This window comes from Oncorhynchus kisutch, linkage group LG21, assembly GCF_002021735.2.
Source record: "Oncorhynchus kisutch isolate 150728-3 linkage group LG21, Okis_V2, whole genome shotgun sequence".
Classification (NCBI taxonomy): domain Eukaryota; kingdom Metazoa; phylum Chordata; class Actinopteri; order Salmoniformes; family Salmonidae; genus Oncorhynchus; species Oncorhynchus kisutch.
In genome coordinates this window covers 9,827,132-9,846,307 of record NC_034194.2, presented here as the reverse complement: position 1 = coordinate 9,846,307, position 19,176 = coordinate 9,827,132, and positions in this window count along the sequence as shown.

The following is a 19,176-nucleotide window of genomic DNA, read 5'->3' as shown; positions in this document are numbered from 1 at the left end:
GTTCCCCGAACAGGTGAAACTGTATCCCCTGGTCTGACCCTGTAGGGAACACTGCTACAGATCCCCCCCTGCTACTAACCCCCTGTCCCCCAGCCCACATTCCCCCTTTCCTCCTCGTCCTGGCAGAGCAGTAAACTTTACTCAGCTAAATGAATTAAGTACTCACATAATACCGTAGGCCTACGCATTACAGAGGAATTTCCATATTACAGCATACGATACTCCCCTTTCACAGCTCTCCTACGGCACTAATGTAGAGCAGTACTTGGCTGCACCGGGCTATAACCCGATAGCCAAATGGGACAAGATTCAGCCCAGCAGATGCAGTGAGGTAGAGTTGGAGGGGTGGAGAAAGTAGCCCCTGCTAAGCAAGCACTTTTTATTAGACCTCATTAGGTGACCGAATGACTTAGTACTCTGGATTCATTAGCGGCTAGCCAAAAGCTGACTCTCCACTTCTTCCCTACTTCCATTCTCGCGCCACTCCGTCCTCACCAGCCCTTTTGCCAAGGCATGCTAATTAAGTAGATGGAATCATCATCGTCTCATCGGCAAGGACAGAGGGGGGCACACACACACACTGCTGCCGGCGACCTTCACCATCGAGTCAATCTCCTCGCTTCTCGGTTTTCCCTCTCCTGACTCCAGACGAGGTCAGAAAATGAGGAGGGAATGGTTGAGTCAGAGCAGCTGAACCCACCGCTGTTAAATGGTCAAACGCGAAAGGAATTAGCAGCACTACGGTCAGGTGGCCTGAGACACTGAGGGGAGAGAGAGCCAAGAGATGTCCGCTCACTCACTCAGTTCATTCAACTCCCACTTTTCCACAATCTCTAAATCTCTCTCTTTTCTCTCAAGCACTCTCGGTCATTGTCTTGGTGTCTCGTTTCAAGAGCTAACTGCGATTGCCTTTAGAGTGAGTTTTTCTCTCTCTTTATTTCCAGAGAATGCTGATAACATCACACTAGGTGTTGGTCCAACAAGTCCTGTTACTGAAGAGAGTGAGCGACCGTTCTCAATCCTCACCCCTGCCACCCACTCCTTTAAAATGGGAGAATATGCTACACACCCCAAACGATGACCAGGCCAGACAATATGGGAAAATTGACCTTTGAACATCCAGTCCATTATGTAAAAAATATATATATATATTATTTAACTAGGCAATTCAGTTAAGAACAAATACTTGTTTACAATCACGGCCTACCCAGGCCTAACACTAACCCGGACAACGCTGGGCCAATTGTGCGCCACACTACGGAGTAGCCAAGTCCCAATAACAGCTGCATTATGGCTCAATGTCCACTAGGGGTCAGCTTTTTTCATGTCTCTGTCATTCATTAACTTGCCTCACAAGCGAGTAATGACAGCGTACGACCAGAATATTGCATTGAGATTCATCAAATTCTTCTCATGGTTAAGTGAAAATAGGTTGTGATACAATTTGATGACTGGTAGAAACAGATCACACACAGTAGCCTAATGATATCTATTGAATCCAGTAACGTCTGTATGCACTCTGAAAATACATTGACTAGTAAGGTAATGTTTTCCCAAAATTGTCATTAATCACCGCTTATCATGAAGAGGTTATACATAGGATTTGACCCATTGCATTTGTCGGTCGTGCAACACTATCGCTAGCATCCTGTTTACTGATCCTCAGGCTAATTGTCCATGATCTTACAGTAAGTCATTGTCACTCTCTCCATTGTTCTTTTGATCAGTGCTTAGCCGGACATACAGGCTAATAATCAAGGTTGATAAATAGTTTGCTGTATTCCTGTGCTAAGCACTGATGACGTGCTACTGGCTGAAAGAGTAAATGCATGATAGATTTCCTTGTGTGCGTAAACACACCGGTAGATCATCTCTCTGATATTGACCTAGAGTCTAAATAGGATAGTACCATAATGAGGCCCCCTCTCTTCTGGATTTCAACTTTCTTAGACTCATTTTAAAATACTACTTACGTGTTTTTTTGGGGTATCTATACTTTACTTGATTATTTATGTATATTTTTACAAACTGTATTTCACTATATAAAAAATATTTTAAAAATATTTTTACTCCATACATTTTCCCTGACACTCAAAAGCTTAGCAGGACAGAAAAATGGTCCAACTCCCACACTTACCAAGAGAACATCCCTGGTCATCCCTACTGCCTCTGATCTGGCAGGGTCACTAAACACAAATGCTTCATTTGTAAATTATGTCTGAGTGTTGGAGTGTTTCTTCTAGCTATCCGTAAATTACGTATTTAATTTATTTCATAAACAAAATCAGAAAGGGGGCAGATACTTTTTTTTACAGCACTGTATATAAAGTATAGTGATTGTGCGCAGAGTCAGAGCAAGATAGAGTCAGTGCAGATATTTCGAGTACCATAACAAACACTATTTAGCAGTCCGGCTATTTAGTGGTCTTATGGCCTGGGGGTAGAAGCTGTCTCAGAGGCTGTTGATCTTAGACGATGCTCCGGTACCATTTGCCGGAAGATAGCAGAGTGAACAGTCTACAGCTTGGGTGGCTGGAGTCTTTTTCAGGCCTTCCTCTGACACCGCCTGGTGTAGAGGTCCTGGATGGCAGGGTGCTCGGCCCCAGTGATGTACTGGGCTGTCCGCACCACACTTCATAGCCCTTTGCGATCAAGGGTGGTGCAATTGCCAAACCTAACGGTGATGCAGCCAGTCAAGATGCTCTCGATGGTGCAGCTGTACAATTTCTGCAGGATCTGAGGGACCATGCCAGATCTTTTCAGCTTCTAGAGGGGGAAGAGGCGCTGTCGTGCCCTCTTCATGACTGTGCGGGTGTGTGGGGGCAATGTTAAGTCCATAGTGATTTGGACGCCAAGGAACTTAAAGCTCTCGACCCGCTCCACAACAGCCTTGTTGATGTGGATGGGGGCGTGCTCTCCCCTCTTTCTCCTACAGTCCACGATTAGCTCCTTGGTTCTTTCTGACGTTGAGGGAGAGGTTGATGTTCTGGCACCACACTGATAAGTCTCTGACTTTCTCCTTGTAGGCTTACTCATCGCTGTCTATGATCTGGCCTACCAGTCTCGTGTTGTCAGCAAATTTGATGATGGTGTTGGAGTCATGCACGCCCATGCAGTCGTGGGTCAACAGGGAGTACAGGAGGGAACTAAACACACACGCCTGAGGGGGCCCCTGTTGAGGGTCAGCATGGCGTACAGAGGTGTTGTTGACTACCCTCACCACCAGGCCAAAAGTAAGTCAGTATCTGGTGTGGCCACCAGCTGCATTTAGTACTGCAGTGCATCTCCTCCTCATGGACTGCACCAGATTTGCCAATTTTTGCTGTGAGATGTTACCCACTCTACCACCAAGACACCTGCAAGTTCCCGGACATTTCTGGGGGGAATTGCCCTAGCCCTCACAACAAGCTCAGTCCGATAATGCTGTGACACACCGCCCCACACCATGCATGGACCCTCCACCTTCAAATCGATCCCGCTCCAGAGTACAGGCCTCAGTGTAACGCTCATTCCTTCAATGATAAATGCGAATCCGACCATCACCTCTGGTGAGACAAAACCACATCTCGTCAGTGAAGAGCACTTTTTGCCAGTCCTGTCTGGTCCAGCGACGGTGGGTTTCTGCCCATAGGCGACGTTGTTGCCGGTGATGTCTGGTGAGGACCTGCCTTACAACAGGCCTACAAGCCCTCAGTCCAGCCTCTCTCAGCCTATTGCGGACATTCTGAGCACTGAGGGAGAGATTGTGCCTTCCTGGTGTAACTCGGGCAGTTGTTGTTGCCATCCTGTACCTGTCCCGCAGGTGTGATGTTCAGATGTATTGATCCTGTGCATGTGTTGTTCCACGTGGTCTTCCACTGAGAGGATGATCAGCTGTCCATCCTGTCTCCCTGTAGTGCTGTCTTAGTCGTCTCACAGTACGGACATTGCAATTTATTGCCCTGGCCACATCTGCAGTCCTCATGCCTCCTTGCATCATGCCTAAGGCACATTCACGCAGATGAGCAGGGACCCTGGGCATCTTTCTTTTGGTGTTTTTCCAGAGTCAGTAGAAAGGCCTCTTTAGTGTCCTAAGTTTTCATAACTGTGACCTTAATTACCTATCGTCTGTAAGCTGTTAGTGTCTTAACGAGCGTTCCACAGGTGCATGTTCATTAATTGTTTATGAGTCATTGAACAAGCACGGGAAACAGTGTTTACAATGAAGATATGTGAAGTTATTTTGATTTTTATGTATTATCTTTGAAACATAGGCTCCTGAAAAAGGGACATTTCTTTTTTTTGCTGAGTTTAGTTATTTCCCCTCTTGTCCAGGTGGGAGAGGGCAGTGTGAAGTGCAATTGAGATTGCATCATCTGTGGATCTGTTGGGGCGGTATGCGAATTGGAGTAGGTCTGGGATGATGATGTTGATGTGTATCATGACCAGCCTTTTAAAGCACTTCATAATTACAGATGTGAGTGCTTCAGGGTGATAATCATTTAGGCAGGTTACACTACATTATCAAAATTATGTGGAAACTTGCACGTCGAACATCCCATTCCAAAATCACTGGCATTAATATGGAGTTGGTCCCCCCTTTTGCTGCTATGACAGCTCTGTGCAGGCCAGTCAAGTTCTTCCACACCGATCTCAACAATTTCTGTATGGACCTCTCTTTGTGTACGGGGCATTGTCATGTTGAAACATGAAAGGGCTTTCCAAACTGTTTCCACAAAGTTGGAAGCACATAATCGTCTAGAATGTCATTCATTGTATGCTGTAGCATTAAGACTTCCCTTCACTGGAACTAAGGAGCCTAGCCAGAACCATGATAAACAGCCCCAGACCATTATTCCTCCTCCACCAAACGTTACAGTTGGCACTATGCATTGGGGTAGGTAGCGTTCTCCTGGCATCCGCCGAACCCAAATTAGTCCATGCAAAAACCCATTTCATTAAGCTCCTGATGAACAGTTCTTGTGCTGACCTTGCTTCCAGAGGCAGTTTGGAACTTGGTAATGAGTGATGCAACCGAGGACAGACGATTATTAAGCGCTACGTGCTTCAACACTCGGCGGTTCTGTTCTGTGAGCTTGTGTTGCCTACCAATTCTTGGCTGAGCCGTTGTTGCTCCTATATCTTTCCACTTTACAAAACCAGCACTTGCAGTTGACCCAGGCAGTTCTAGCAAGGCAGAAATTTGACAAACTGACTTGTTGGAAAGGTGGCATCTTATGACAGTGCCACGTTGAGTCACTTAGCTCAATTTTACTGCCAATGATTGTCTATGGAGATGGAATGAGATTGAATGGCTGTGTGCTTTATTTTATACCCCTGTCAGCAATGGGTGTGGCTGAAATAGCCAAATGCACTAATTTGAAGGGATGTCTTTTAGTTTATAGTTTAGGTTATTAATTCGACCATTTAAAAAATACAAGCACACATAACACTTGAAAAAGCCAATAATGCACATGAGCAGAATTATCGAGGATAACACATAATAAACTCTGGGACTTATTTCCAGAGACAGTTGGGAGCCTAAATCCTGCCTGATGTTACTGCTGTTCCCAAAACCATTGACATACGTTAGACTACTGTAACCACACACAGAGAGAGAGAGTGTGTGTGTGTGTTAAGGTTGGGCGATTATGTACAAGTCTACATCGCCCGATTGTGCCCCATAGCGATTCTCGATAGTCGATCACTATTGGGGGGTGGGTGTGTGTCTTCTTCATGGCTACCCATGTATTTCCATGGAAATATAACATTTATTTGGAAAGTAATAAATATGTAGATATTTTTAAAAGCATTCATGATTTGCATAAATGTAATGTACAAACTGTAACTCTTGTTAAACATATGAAATGGTATTGCATTTGGTGAAGAGCATATTATGACTTGTTTAGGACTCGAAACTCAAAGTTAAGGACTTGAGACTTGACTTGATACTTGACTGTCTTGACTTGACTAAGACTTGCCTGTCTTGACTTGGGACTTGTAAAACAATGACTTGGTCCCACCTCTGCAGTTGTAGCTCAATCATGGGTGCAATGATCACGTTCCCGCACTGGCTGACTGTATGGAGGGTCATTGATTTAATGTTACGTTAGCCTACATGATACACCGGTAAAGTTATAAAATACATAGCTGTCGGCTATATTAGCCACCGTTCTTTGTGCAGCTTCAAATGTCGAACAAAGTTGGAAATTGTTGTGACTCCGTCTGTAATTTTCTTCCCGCATGTTTTGCAAGTTGCAATCTGTTTTTTGTTGATACAGCGTCATCTTTATATCTGAAAATAATAATTTTGGGTATCATCTTTCCAAGGGCTCCATCGGAATTCACCCACCGATGTTCCTCTGCATTGCCACGCACAATGTCTTCTCAGCTGGCACAATTTGATTGGCTGCTCTCTGATTGAAACTGTAATCCGTGAAATGAAGAGTTGATGCACTGCACACTTTTTTTAATAGCATAATTTTAAATATGTGGGCTTGGCGAGGGTATCAAGTCAGGTTGAGTCATAAGGCTCAAGTCCAAGTCAAGTCACGAGTCATTGGTGTTAAAGTCAAAGTCGAGTTGCAAGTCATCATTTTTGTGACTCGAGTCTGACTGCTTATTTCCATTAATCTCTTGAAACAAGATGGCTAGGCAAGATTGAACAAAGTTAAACACAGTATGACAGCGAGATAATTAAACAAAACACTAATAAGAACATCTATCTGATCATTGCAGTTACTTCAAAGGGGTCATTCATATGGTCACAGAAGACATCAAACAGTTTTTTACTTTATTTTTAAAGCTGCTCAGAGAGGACGTCGTTTTTATTGGCAAAGTGTAGCAAAGTGTCATTTCTTCAGTGTTGTCACATGAAAAGATATACTCAAATATTTACAAAAATGTGAGGGATGTACTCACTTTTGTGATATACTGTATATACCCCAACCAGAAGCAATGGATTACAGGCAACATCCGCACTGAGCTAAATGCCAGAGTTGCCGCTTTCAAGGAGCAGGACACTAATCTGGATGCTTATAAGAAATCCTGCTATGACCTCTGATGAGCCATCAAACAGAGAAATTGTCAATAAAGGACTAAGATCGAATCCTACTACACCGGGTCTGATGTGGCAGGGCTTGCAAACTATCACAGATTACAAAGGGATACCCACCTGTGAGCTATTCCATTAACGCGAGCCTGCCATATGAGCTAAATGAGCCATCAAACAGAGAAATTGTCAATAAAGGACTAAGATCGAATCCTACTACACCGGGTCTGATGTGGCAGGGCTTGCAAACTATCACAGATTACAAAGGGATACCCAGCCGTGAGCTATTCCATTAACGCGAGCCTGCCATATGCTCTCTTCAAGGAGAGCAACACTGAACCATGCATGGGAGCACCAGCTGTTATGGATGACTGCGTGATCTCGCTCTCCATAGCCGATGTGAGTATGACCAGGTTAACATTCGCAAGGCGGCAGTGCTAGATGGAATACCAGGACGCGTACACAGAACATGCACTGACCAGCTAGCAAGTGTTATCTCTGACATTTTCAAACTACAGAACTGCCCCGATCTGTAATAGCAACTTGTTTATATTCCCTGTGCCCAAGAACTCCAATGTAACTTGCCTAAAGGACTATCGCTCAATAGCACCATACATTTAAAGCCATGAAAAACCTTTGAAATGCTGGCTGGTCATGGCTCACATCAACACCATCATCCCGGACACCCTGGATCCACTCCAAATTTCATACCTCCCCAACAAATCCACAGATATTACACTCCACACTGCCCTCACCCACCTGGACAAAAGGAATACCTATGTAAGAATGCTGTTCATTAACTACAGCTCAGCTTTCAACACCATACAGTAGTCCCCTCCAAGCTCATCACCAAACTCAGGACCCTGGGACTGAACACCTCCCTCTGCAACTGGGTCCTGGATTTCCTGACGTGGTGAGGGCTGGCAACAACAAATCCGCCACACTGACCATCAACACAGGGGTCCTTCAGGGGTGTGTGCTTAGTCCCCTTGTGTACTCCCCGTTCACCCACGACAGCGTGGTCGTGCACAACTCCAACACCCAAGTTCCAACACACAACACACATGTTTGCTGACGACACAGCAGTGGTAGGACTGATCACCGATGATGATGAGTCAGCCTATAGGGAGGAGGTGAGAGACCTGGTAGTGTGGTGCCAGGACAACAACCTCTCCCTCAACGTCAACAAGACAAAGGAGCTAATCGTTTACTACAGGAAACGGAGGGACAAGCACCCCCTCATCCACATCAATGGGGCTGTAGTGAAGTGGGTCAAGAGTTCCTCTGTCTCCACATCACTAAGGAATTAACATGATTCACACACACCCACACAGTTGTGAAGAGGGCACAACAGCACACCTCTTCCTCCTCAGGAGGCTAAAAAGATTTGGCATATGGGCCCACAGCTCCTCAAAAAGTTTTACAGTTGCACCATTGCGAGAATTTTGACTGGTATCACCGCTTGGTATGGCAACCGCAAGGCACCTGACCGCAAGACGATACAGAGGGTGGTGAGTACTGCCCAGTACATGGGTTGGCAGGTAGCCTAGTGGTTAGAGCATTGGGCCAGTAACTGAAAGGTTGCTAGATCGAATCCCCGAGCTGATAAGGTAAAACTCTGTCGTTCTGAACAAGGCAGTTAACCCACTGTTTCTAGGCTGTCTTTGTAAATAAGAATTTGTTCTTAACTGACTTGCCTAGTTAAACCAAGGTTAAATAAAAATGTAATACAAAAATCACTGGCTTCAAGCTCCCTGCCATCCAAGAGCTCTGTACCAGGTGGTGTCAGAACAAGGCCAAGAAAATCAGTGACGACTCCATTCCCCCAAGCCATGTACTGTTCTCACTGTTGGCAGTACCAGTACAACAAGTCTGGAACCAAGCCATAAGACTGCTGAATAGCGCATCAAATGTCTACCCTGACTACCTGCCGTGACTCTATGCATACACCCACATAACATGAGCACTGGTGCCACACACACACACACAGTTGCTGCAGCAACTCTTTATTATCTATCCTGCTGCCTAGTCACTTTACCCCTACAGTATATGTACATAGCTACCTCAATTACTTCGTACCCCTGCACATCGACTTGGCACTGGTACTCCCTGTGTATATGTTATCGTTATTCAACTTGTATTTTTATTTAAATGTTCAACTCTGCACTGTTGGAAAAGGACTCTAAGTAATTATTTCACTGTTGTTTACAAAGCATGTGAGAAATAAGACACACACACACACACATACAAAGGTTCGGCACTCAGTGTTTTTTGGCAGCTCGCTAGTTTATTATTGTCTTTAATGGAGTCGACAGGAGGTAGGCGGGGAGGGGGGAGTGTGCTGTTGTTTTGCGCACTTGCCTGTGATGTGGCCAGCTCTGTTTGGAGCCTTGTGAGAAAGGAAGCACCAGGAAGATCAATACATCCTCTGTGTAAATTTCCAGCAGAGTGTGACGTGTGTGTGGGGAAGCCAGCTCCAGCCAAAGGATACTTTCCTTATTATGGATTTGACATGAACTTGGCCTTAGGCCCTCCACAATGTGATGGATGTATTATTTGATCTTCCTGTCTTTGTTAACCTCTTTGGGGCCTATTGGAGGCGAGTCCCCTCTCTCTCGCTGTGGACGAAGGGCCACGTCAGTACTCCTATGTTGGAGATGGTGGGATTTATTAAGTATAATAATGGCTGTATTAATAGCTACTTCACAAGACTCTTTCACTCACCCACATAGGACACTTGGAATGGTCCCGGGCCGGCATTCTAGGCACATATGAGTCAACTTACTCCACAATACTTTATATGTTAATACACAAGGCTATGCATCGCTAAGGAGGAGAGAACTGAGCATTTTACCAACTGCCCGTTAGGGGTCTTGACATCTATTCTGCTTCTTTAATACGTCTTTATTGAGGAAGTAAAGAGCGTTTGTGTTGCGAAGGAGAGGTTGGAGGTCTTCTAAAAATAAATAAATGGGCAATAGCCTGGGACAATGACGCGGTAATATTCTTTAGATGTTTAAGACGTCAGAGATGTTGGACAGAATTCAGGCACTCTTTGTTCTAAAACATGGCACCAAATTTAGAACCCCAGGTTAAGTGGGTAGAGTGTCAACCCTGGGTCAGAACGTGCTCACACCATAAAATCCTGTCGACCAGGCAATAAAAATATAAACTCAGCAAAAAAAGAAATGTCCTCTCACTGTCAACTGCGTTTCTTTTCAGTAAACTTAACATGTGTAAATATTTGTATGAACATAACAAGATTCAACAACTGAGACATAAACTGAACAAAGACATATGACTAACAGAAATAGAATAATGTGTCCCTGAACAAAGGGGGGTCAAAATCAAAAGTAACAGTCAGTATCTGGTGCGGCCACCAGCTGCATTAAGTACTGCAGTGCATCTCCTCCTCATGGACTGCACCAGATTTGCCAGTTCTTGCTGTGAGATGTTACTCCACTCTTCCACCAAGGCACCTGCAAGTTCCCGGATATTTCTGGGGGGAATGGACCTAGCCTTCACCCTCTGATCCAACAGGTCCCAGACGTGCTCAATGGGATTTGTGCCAATGGGCAACATTGTTGCTGTTGATGTCTGGTGAGGACCTGCCTTAAAACAGGCCTTCAAGCCCTCAGATTGTGTGTTCCTGGTGTAACTCGGGAAGTTGTTGTTTCCATCCTGTACCTGTCCCGCTGGTGGGATGTTCAATGTACCGATCCTGTGCAAGTGTTGTTACACGTGGTCCACCACTGCGAGGATGATCAGCTCTCCATCCTGTCTCCCTGTAGCGCTGTCTTAGGCATCTCACAGTACGGATATTGCAATTTATTGCCCTGGCCACATCTGCAGTCCTCATGCCTCCTTGCATCATACCTAAGGCATGTTCACACAGGTGAGCAGGGACCCTGGGCATCTTTCTTTTGGTGTTTTTCAGAGTCAGTAGAAAGGCCTCTTTAGTGTTTTCATAACTGTGACCTTACTTGCCTAAAGTCTGTAAGCTGTTAGTGTCTTAACAAGCTTTCCACAGGTGCATGTTCATTAATTGTTTATGGTTCATTGAACAAGCATGGGAAACCGTGTTTAAACCCTTTACAATGAAGATATGTGAAGTTATTTGGATTTTTACGAATTATCTTTGAAAGACAGGGTCCTGAAAAAGGGACGTTTCTTTTTTTGCTGAATTTAGGTCAGACTTTGGCATTGTTTTTCACAGTAAAAGACAACACTGCTTTAGTCATTTGCTTTATACAGGTCCACGGTCCTCTCAGAAGGTATGCATCAGTTCTGGGTTCAAATATTATTTCAAATAATTTCAAATAATTAAGCTGTGCTTGTAAGAGCTTGCATGTCGCAAATATAATATCCCCAACCATCTGGCATCCCAGATAGGCTACAGCTAACGCTCAAAGTATTTCAAAGATTTCAAATAATACTTGAACCCAGGTCTGGTATGTGTGTTTCATACTAGAAAGGTCCTCGATGCGATCCTGAGGCCTTGTTTGCATCACTTGAGCTCAATGCTTCAAAACACAAACGTTAGAGCGGACGCCCAATGTGGTGTTCAATGTAGCCTCACCCCGGCAATGTTTCAGTTCCTGCGACCTGCCATGCAAGTGAACCAGTACCACCCACCGCTCAGATTATCTTTCCATGTTCTTTCAGAGATGAAACTCTGTGGAAAAGAGGGGGGAAAAGTGGAGTATATAAAAAATGCAATTGACTTTAATAACTTATGTATTGGGATACCATGGTTGGTGCATTGACAGCAATGACACTTGTGTCATAAAGGAGAGATCTCTTGCCATTTTTATGACCTAGTATAAAAATGTATTTATTTAGTCATTTAAGAGAAAGGCGCCTAAGTTGTCAAGGGAAGCAGATGTAGATAAGATAACTTGAAAAAACTACATACAATAGATGCCCCTTCTCCATATATTCTTTGAGTCCTTATTATTGGACTTGTTTTGTTTTTGGGGAGTCTTGAGCTCTTGGCCTCTTTTGGCCTTGAAAGAGGAAAGCTTGTCTCTCTACCAGTCGAGCGGGCAGTCTGGTGTCTGCTACTCTGCACTGCTGCAATGGTTCCCTCCTCCTTTGGCTGTGGCAAGTGTCCACAGCCCCAGCCTGGCCTCTCTGGCCTTGCAGTATATCACTCCAACCTAAGGCCTTAACCTTCCCTTCAGCCCATCCTACACAAAGCTCTACTGGATGAATGTTCTCCTTCAAAAATACCCCCAAAAAACACCAAGTGCTGAGCAGGAGTGACCTGACCCAGAGTTTTGAGGACTCCAAGCCAGACATGGCCCTTCAGAAGCCTTACTGACTCTCCAAAGACTTTAAATATGGAGTCTCGGCTCCACATAAGCCGTACACAACCGACTGAACCGACCGCTAACGACACCAGATATAGGTCGCTACTTGCTAAAAGCCATGTGGACATTCTTTATTGTATGCTCTTCGTGCCCCAAAAACAAATCCGCTGCCCGAACTTCTGACATAACAAGATAATCACACATTTCTGGCCGACGGGCCATTTGAATTATAAAGTGATTTGTGGGAGAAAAAATAGAAGAAAATAAAAAAGTATTGTCCACGGAACGGCCACAGGGCTCTTCCACTATTCCAGTGAATTCTGGGATGGTAGTAAATTAGTATGTGCCCTTTTTTTCTTCTCTCTCTCTATTCCCCCAATGATCCATTATATGACAGTAAATTGGGGCCTGGAGTTGAGGGGTCCCCAACAATGTGCTCCCTCCCCCCTGCACCCCCTTTCGTCAGGATACAAGAGATTTGGATGTGCAGAGCACTACTCAACCTCTGATGTCAAAGATGACTTAATCCAGGGTTTACAACAGGCCTTAAACACAGCTTGCAGATCCTGAATGGAGAGAGAAAATGAAAGATGGGAGAGATATAATTGTCTTCTTACAACCCCAAAAGGTATTTTCTCTACACATCCTTAAATATGCTCCTTATGATTTATCATATAGCGCATAGTAGGGATTTAAACTGAACCCAAAGCATTGACTAAACTTACATTATACGTTAATTTAGCATTAGAATGTATGGTCCCAACTAGGTTGAAAATCTTTCTCTCAAAATTCATTCAATTTAAATTGAAATTAATCTATTTAAAATATCATTCTGATGGATAAGGGTGGTGCACATACAAGAAGGCGATGTACCATTTCTGTTGACTCTTTTTCTCAGAGTGAAAAAAGTATTTGGCCCATATTTCTATTGCCCTATACTCAATTTAACTTCACTAAAAGCCTCCTGGTTGGTAGTCCTCCCCTGCAAGATCAACCTTCCGACCTGAGGTCCCAGTCCCTGGAGAATGCTAGATTAGCTAGTTAGAGATGAGATAGTGGCAAATACCCAGTGGCAAATACCCAGCACTCCTTTACCTTACAGTCCTAAATGGGGTTCTATGACTGACAAGAGGGTGGTTTGGATGAGGAAAGGAAGCCACCCCCCCTAAAAAAGGAGACATTGGAAGCAGGAAACACGCTATCCATTTCATACCCCCTTCCATTTACCATGCCACCTGTTGGACATGATCATTACCAAGGAGCTGTGGGGCAAAGGAGAGGGCTGAGCTGGCCATTTATATAAACAAACCCCGGACAAAACTGTCTAATTATCCCCCACGGCGCCCAGTCCCTGGACCCCAGGCCCCTTAGGCCCCCAGCTCTCTCCTCACGGATCCAGCCCCATTTGCTGGCCTGGCCCAGGGCCCACACTGCAGGCTGGTATCTGTAAGCAGTCTGAGCACATCCTAATGACAGCTCTCTTTTAATCCCCAGGCTGTATAATTGCCCGGGGTAGCTTACAGATGGTCTGTGGGCGCTAGTCCAGGTCAGTCATAAGGAGGGTCAAGGCGAGGTTTACGTGAACATTACGACGTATGTGGGCCTAAATAAAAATGGCTGCATCATTTACAAATGGTGAGGACTTGTGTTGTAGTAGCGATGTCTTGATCCAAACAAGCGGTGGATCTCGGAATGTTTGACGTACTACGGGCAAGGTGAAAATACATGGTGTCTAAAGTGTCCGTGCACTTCTTCAAGGATGCCTTGTGACACTGGCACAACTAGTTCAAAATTGTCAGTGGTCAGTTGCGCGGTAGCGTTTGGAATTCTTTGAGTGAGTCTAATACTACTTTGCATGTGACTGAAGTCTGAGTTAATTGGCCACCTGTGAGGAAATCTTTGACATTGAGGACCTGAGCAAATGAAAAATGTGCACCTGTGCAAAACTTAAGAGATTTCAATTAATCGTAAAACCATAACAGTTTTAAGTAGGATTAGCTATAGAAAATACTTTCCAGTTCAAAGCCAAAATACCACATAGTACAGTTACAATGAATAGGACATCTAAAACATCCAGGAAACTTCGTACTAAGCATCTGCACATCTGTCCCATTTACTCACTACAACTGTTTTGTCAGGGAATCATCAGGTTTGTCCACCACTGAACCAGGGCAGATAATTCCCCCACCCGCCTTCCTAAACCTGCTATTTGCTATTGAGGGGAGGGGGGGGGGGGGGTGGCACATTCCCCTGGGTTGGGGCATTAAGGTCTTAATTAGGACGCAAGGGGAAAGATTCAACGGGGGAGGGGGGGGGGGCTGCGAGGGGAAACTCGAGACGATCATCTTCCCCAGTTCAAGGCTAATTGCTGAAAGGGATCTGACATGGAATGACATCAGGAGACAGGGAGAGCATCATAAGTTATTGATGTGAGGCCATGTCTAAATACTCAAATTTTGAACATCTTGATATTATAGGTCATCATACAGACAGGGTTCATATGGTACATCTCCAGGACACGAGGCCATTCATTCTAATGAGGCTCATTTACATGCCTAAATATCTAATTTGATGTTTATTCTTCATATCGAAATAGCCAAAGCATATCAATTAGGTGGCTACTAATGCGCAGTCCAAACATTCTGATAATGTTAACCGGGCTGAAAATATAGGCCGGCGCTCGGGCCTATGCTGCCTCAATATATATTTTTCCTACCAATGATGTGTAGTCTACAATCGTCAAATATTGCTTTATCAGTTGACAAATTAAATCATTTGTTTCAAACTTTCAACACAATATCCCTTACTGAAAACGGCAGTTTGCATCATCTCCTGGAGGTTTTCCCGCCACTGCTGGCTAATCACAGGTGACCTGCACGACCGCCAGCTGAGGTGTGTTGGAACTGGGAAATCCACCAACGACAAGCAGGTAAATCAATATGTACATCCACAAAAAAATACTATAATTATTTACCAGTAACGTCATTGACTGTTTATTACGAGGGGCTTATTACGAGGGGCTTCTGCTTCTGTTTCCATGCAAAACCTACCTGAATGACTGTAGATAATGTTGTCTACTTTTTGTGTTACAGACAGGGGTGTCACAAATTGTGTAGCATTTTCGTTCTTCGTGTCCAAAGAATATAATAGCAACTATCGGTAATACTTTATTTGGATAGTCCATCTGTAGATTCACTAACATTTCAATGATATCTACTAACCCTAACCTTAAGCCTTACCCTAACCCTTATTGTAAACTTAACCCTAACCGCAACCTTAGCAAGCAGTTGCTTATCAACAGATAGATTGTTTGTTTATAGTATTACCATCTGTAGAGCATCTACAGAGCATCTACAGATGGACTATCTGGACTATCCAACTAAAGTGTGACCCAACTTTCAATACGCAGCCTACTCTACTGTAGGTCTATGCTGCAGATTTTCTCTAGTATCCAATGTGGCTGCAAATAGGCGTTACAACTGTGAACATAAACAATTACAAATGCCATACATACTTCACAACAATTAAAGTGCACTTAGTCAAGGGAATTATAACAGCTGCAAAGAGCAAACATCTTTGATGGGGTAAGATTGTGTTTCCCAAACACATATTGCTGTGATTATCAGGAAGGCTGTGTTTATAGGAATGCATTCTATTGATTTAAGTTTACTTGGCTACAAAATAACTCTATATTCAGGAATTCTAGAGACAGTTTGAAGTTATTAATGATGACGAGTAAGTTGCTGGCTACAAAGATGAGGATATTACTGCTGCTGATTGTCATAATTATTCCACACATAAAGAAGTACAGTATAGATAATGACCACAAAGTGAAATAAATCGATTCCAGTTAATAATCCAGTTAATACCATGATCATGTCCTCCAGTATGACTCATTCTCAACACATCTGTTTCTGGATAAATTACCAGATTTGTGTGAACAAAGGAGGAACGCAGCGCTGCTGTTCAAAAGATCATCAGAAATTATTCCCTTGGCAGGAGTCTCTACAATACCTTTTGAGGGTAGTTTAATGCAAGCCTGATGCAATAAAAAGATCAGTGTTTTTCACAAACTTTTATAGACCTCTGTTCAATCAATGTAATTAAAATAAGACATCCTCTCCTTTTTCTTTGACTATTAGATCTTTGCTTTGCCTTACGATGAGAGACAATACATTGCGTTGAACGGAGCAGGCACAAGCAGGCCACCACAAGGATATCCCCTCCTTCCAGCTTTCTTTATCACAGTAAGTCTTTTTTTGATGATTATAAATGATTTGCCAGCCTGCTCAAAACATCAAAATGTCAGCTCGTTCATCTCCCAAGTAAAAGAGTGATCCCCAGCTTTTGAAGCAGTTATATGTGAATGGGGGTAAAACCCTTATACAATTTCCACTTGAAATAGGAAGACAGGGTCTTCGGGGAGACACTAAATTGAAACTAAGGCTGTGCCTGATGGACCACAGGATATGCCTGCAAATTTAGACATATCAAAATGGCGAAAAAGTCTGTTAGTGCCCATTCATATAAACTGAATGGCTTGTAATGTTCTCAGTTCCTTGGAGGATACTTGCAAGGTTGAGAAAAGACTGCAGGAAGAGCAGAATGGTTTTGACATAACTTTATTTTAGTGCGCTACAGGTTTTCTCTCCTCCCCGCGGTTTAATGTTATATTCCACTGGGTCCCGGAAGACAGCAGCCCAGTAAATCCCTACTGCTCGACTTTAAAGGAAACACTATCTGAAGACAGGTGAAAAACAGAAAGAAAAATACACCCAGCCCCTCTTGCCCAATGCATTCCCCTCTCTAGAGAGTCATCATCTTCCAGCCCTTCAAAATAATGGCTCGGGCCCGAGGTTTAAATTTAGCCAGAGAGCAAATTATAATGATAAAATAATATCGACTCACTTTTGAAACTGTAATTCATTTGATTAAAAAGTTACACTTACATATTGCAGGTGGCCTTCGTGTGCTTTTTGGTTAAGCGTGATTTTATGTAAGGGGGTATCTGGTTTTGGTTTTCAGGCCCCAATTGCAACTATTAGTGTGGACTAGGTCCCGCTTGGGGGGGGGGGGGGGGGTCTCCTTGCTGGAAGTGGGAGTGTTTGAAACCACACAGGAGATGCTCTAGAGGGGGACGAATTAGGAAGTCTTCACTTAGCCGGCCGTAATGAAGTGAGCCGATGTGCACTGCTGTAAGGTTTAACATTTTCCCTTTTTTATTGGAGGAAGGAGGTTAGGGGTTGAAAAGTAAACACTGAGAAGGTCTGCAGCCACGTCAACTGCTCCCCACGCGCTTCAAAGGACCTTCCACATGTTTTCGAGATTTGAAGCAAAACTGAGCTATTGCTGTTTCAAGAGCGCCTTGTTGTTGATGTTTTTTTTTCCTTCTGTTTGTTTAATTCCCAGCTTCTCTTTCCCCCATATGCTCTAATGTGTTTCTGCCGCTCTGAAATCTGTTAATTTGCATTTTCCAAATGTATAGCTTTTAGATGGTTATCAGGATCAGGGGAGTGTCGTGTTGTGGGGGAGTGAAGACATCAACCATCTGGTAACCCTAAGTGTTTGTTGTTGTAAGATAAATAGAAGTGTACTGGCTTGTCAATGGTATCCCAAACACCACTGAGTGCTTTGTGGGCTCATCAGACACTTCATCTTACAGTACAATAAATAGATCAAACATAGGATCCTTTACGTGCCCCATTTTTCCTTCCAATATTATTCCATGATGATTATTTGTAAATGATTAGGGTGTTAACATTCAAATTGCTCAAGTTGAATCATATCAATCAATCAAACTGCTCAAGTTGAATCATATCAATCAATATACCGATATCAAGCTGTTAGCCATATTTAGGTATTTTCTCTATGATGTTAATCAATTAATGCAGTCACTAAAATCGTCTTGACATACAATTTTAAGGCTGCTAACCTCATTGTAAAAACATTATCAGCTAACTCCGCCCCTAGCACAAGCTAGGAACTGTGTACAAAGAGGCCAAATCTAGTGTACTGCACAGGCTCTGGCTTTACTTTACCACAAGCATGGTACAGCTACATTAATAGAATAGTTTCATTGTTACCTTGCTATGATTTGTTAAGCCGTAAACTCATTATTCTTTACTTAAAGGTAATCAACGATTCTCTCTGGGCCAGACATTACAGGACACAATATTTATGTATTTGCTCTAATCATCGCGGTTCATTTATTTTAAGACTATTGAAATAAACTGACGAGAGTATTACCAGCTGGCTAATAGAAGAGGAATGAGAAAAACAGCTAGCATGCAAACGATATGGCAACAGTTAGTTGCCATGGTGCGCACTGTCTATGAGGCATTTCAAAACAAACATAATTGACGGGAGCAACTACACTGAGGAGTTCTGGATTGACTGCAACATCTGCTTGGATCTGCAAACGAAGCTTCAGGACGATGTTTCATCTCAATCACAATGAAGTGAGATTAGTCAATTATAGATACTACAATAAAGTATCTTGGACCTGCAGATTATTTAAACAAAACCAAATGCATGGATTCAAACAGGTAGTAGAGGAACAAAATGTTTTTAGCAAGTACGTATGAGACATATACTTGGATTTTTTTTTATTACACCGTAAAAAATGTAGTTGTTTCAACTAATTATTATTAAGTAACTGGTTGCACAGCCTTTTATTAGTTTACTCAACTTTTCGGTCCAAGTGTCACCTGAACTAAAAACATTTAGTTGGCCCAAACTTAGCTCCAACTTGAAAACGTTGGCAAGAATTCTGTGAATTTAAAACGATATTTGCTCAACGTGTCTCATATGTTCATTCATGTTCATTATTTTTTA